We start from the raw sequence: 3,736 nt of genomic DNA on the forward strand, positions 1-3,736 counted from the left end.
GAAGCTAGGAAGGTCTCCTCTAGATGGCACATAAAAAGGTTGGCATAGGAGGGTGCCATGTGGGTGCCCATGGCTGTGCTGATGATTTGTCTATATACTTTTCCTTCAAATGAGAATTTGATTCTAATTACACAAATACGCAGTTCACTGTTTTGTTTATTTTCTATGAAAGAGTGAGGATTGTAGATTATTTGAGTTTTGCAAAGTGGATTTTGTGCAGATTCACGTGTTCTGCTAATAAAAAGGCAAGTGTCATCCTGCAAAAACAAACTAATTGAAGATTTAATTATTTATACAATATCAGTTCCTCACTAAGAGTTTATTGCAGTCTCAAGACAATGGATTCACAACCTGAGTGCTGTATTCTGCACAGGAAACAACTACTATAGAAGACTGCAGGTTGGTGAATATTAATTAGAACTTATGCATTCAACTCAGGGCGGTGGATGCAAATAGGTACCTCGCGTGTACTGCAGTCTTAATACAAATGAGATCACTGACACGTCATCTGGTAACACAGAGGAGATATGAGGGGGAGAGATTTTTGAGGGAAAGGGTTTATCATATACACTAACAATCTCTCTCTCTCTCTCTCCCCCCCTCCCCCCCCCCCTTCCACTTAAAGTGCGTATTTCTGAATTTTTGTCGTATTTTAATTCTTTAGCTTAAAATCAATTGACATTTGTTGTTTCTCTGTAGGTTGTCATTTCTACAAACTCTGTGCAGGTGTTCACATGAGTTAACTGGCATGGCTGGCCAGTCAGTGCAAATGTGCTGGTAATGTATGTGCGATTATGATATTTTTTCGGTCTTACATTACAGTACAACTTCTCTTACTATTATCCTACTTGTTTGTGTTCGAGAGGGTGTGCTTTAAGCCCCACGTAAACGACAGGCCAATGAGGTAACAGCAAATGCAGAAGTATACATAGCGAAATGTTTATATCAGGTTTATTTTTAACAATTTGTAAAGTCGGCGCTGTTCGGTGAGTAATCGACTCGAGCACCTACGTGTAACCAAGCATTAGGACTGTTTGTTTACTTTGCAAAGTTTTTGTTGAAGTGAACTAAAATCATGGATAAAAAAGAAACGCAGTGTTGCGTTTAAGTGAAAACGACAGGAAAAAGAAGAGTGTACACAAAAATTGACAAATTTCTTACTCAGCCTTCTACAACTATTTCTGGTCAAAACATTTGTGTTGATTGTGACTCAGATAATGTGGTATCTGTTGAGCAGCCTATTGAAGACGCTCCAACAATAATTGCAGTTAAAAATGCTGCTGGCCACGATGACGACGCCCATCATTTTGACATCATCTGCATGGCATACGAAACAGGGAAAGAACCATTGTCCTATACACTTTTCGAAATGGTAAGTAAAAATTCTTATGACTTGGGAAATCTCACAAACAAGACACTGAGTGATAAAGAAGAAAAATCTAGTTCTTGATACGGGACTGTTACAGCCTTCAGGACCATTTCCTAAAGATCCCCACCAGGTGTTTTCAATACTGTGTTTCAGTTTCTAGGTACGTAACAGTTAATCATTTTTGTCTATGTTTTACTAAAATTCTAGATGCTGCCTATTGTCAAGTTTGCTGATTGTTTGCTTCATAAAGTAGTAATGTATGGTGCGTGAGTAATTGGGACTGGAAGCATTTGTCTGAAAGAATTAAAGAACACAATTTCTTGAGTGGCTGTACGAAAGCACGTGCTGCGTAACTTTGGAAAAAGGATGATACTATCGACAAGGAAGTTGAAAATGACATTCGTAAAGAAGTGTTATTTTGGAAAATGCTTCTTGCAAGGTCACCCAATATCATACTTGCTCTTGCAAAAAGTTCATTGGCTTTCAAAGGACACAGAGGACATAAGTCAGGAGGAAGGGTACCACAGCAATTTTCTGTCCGATGTAGAGCTTATCGCCCAGTATGATCACATTTTGCGGTAAGTTTTGAATATACCCAAAGGGTAATCATTTTTAGTTCAAAGAAATTTTTTCAGCGTTTTATTTTTGTTTATTTACTCAATTGCTTACATTGGAAAACGTTTCTAAAATTGCAATCTATAAGGTGTGTAAGCCCAACAAAAAATGGTTCTGAGCACTATGAGACTTAACATCTGCAGTCAGCAGTCCCCTGTGTAAGTCTAACAATTCAAAATGAAATGATTGCGTGCTTAGGAATCAAACTTGAAAACACACAGCTAGAACAAATTAGAGCCTCACCGTTTTTCTTCATCATAATGGACACTACACAGAATATATCGAAGGTAGATCAGCTAAGCATTGTTCTGATAACCAGATTGGAAAATGAACAACCAATCGATATAGAAGTAAAGGAATTATTTCTTGGCTTTTATGCGGTTATCATACATGGCACAACAGATTTAGTGAAGCAGGTGACTAAATTATTTTTTTAATTGACAAAAATACTGATTTTAAAAAGTGTGTGGGTCAAGTTTATGATGGGGGCCAGTGTGATGAGCAGTGTTTATAATGGCGTCCAAATGCGGAGTGTGTACAATGTGTAAACTTTTAGATGGCAGACCTCTCCCTAGTCCTGAATCGGTAGAAGTCGGTAAACGTTGGGAGGCTACGGTAGGCACGCAGTTTCGACTGCTGCCAACGTTGCGTAGCTGACTGTGCTGTACAAGGTAGCCATTATCGTCTGCTTCGTTATTGTTTTGCGCTGTACTGTTCTGCGTGTTTTTATTGTGCAGTTGTGCTAAACATTATCAAAATGAGTGAAGAGGCAGTTGCTGGCCCGTCTCGGGAATCGCCAACAATCCCTACCGGTAGGCCTACGGTTGGTTTCACCAAAGTTTCATTGCAATCGGATGAATGGTTTGTGAGTGCATAGTAGACAAATATATATTTTTTTAATGTACATGACGATTTCAGTTTCTTTTACGAACAACATTTAAAGCGAGTTTTACTTCCAAGCCTTTCGTCTGCTTTCGTGTAAGCATGACGCGTAATGTGTAGTGCCAGCACTGTAACTGGTATGCGTGCCTTGTCCCCCACCCTCCTCCCCCCAACGGCTCCTCTCCCCTCGCCAGGTAATGCTTGCTTCTCACTCCCCTCACAACTCTGCCGTCTTAATGTTAACACACTGTGCATTGCGCCAGTCATAATTTGAATTTAGTAATAAATTATGTCTTTAGCAGTTGTGTGGAAGTACAGTTTTTTTTCGCAACAATACAAGACTTGTATAATTTTTTCGAGAACAGCATGAAGCGTTGGGATCTACTATCGAAATTTACTGGCGAATCAGAATCCACTCTTAAGACAATCAAATCCGACTAGATGGTCTACCGGAGTTATACGATGTCTGCAATAAAACTTTTTTTCGTATAATCAAGGCATTATCAGAAATACGTAGTACTGAGGAGTTCCAGTAAAGATCAGCGTAGCGAAGCAGAAAGTATTAAAACAAAAATGCTAAATTCTGATTTCTTTTGTGAGTTCATGGGCCACAAATTTAATGACATCAATATGCATCCAAAATTTTACAAAAAAAAAAAAACGCGATATCTATTTGGACGAGGCAAGTAGAGCTTTAGTAGATGCTAAAATTGATATTTTATAGAAATGATTTCGAACAGTTCAAACGCAAAGCCAGACATAGATCCCAGATAGATAAATACACGTTTTACTGGCATGAGTGCAATCTGTCAATTACTAAATTTCCTAACACCATTTTTGCTCACTGTAGATGGAGCAACTTTACTACAC

The sequence above is a fragment of the Schistocerca serialis genome, chromosome 3 (assembly GCF_023864345.2).
Source record: "Schistocerca serialis cubense isolate TAMUIC-IGC-003099 chromosome 3, iqSchSeri2.2, whole genome shotgun sequence".
Lineage (NCBI taxonomy): Eukaryota > Metazoa > Arthropoda > Insecta > Orthoptera > Acrididae > Schistocerca > Schistocerca serialis.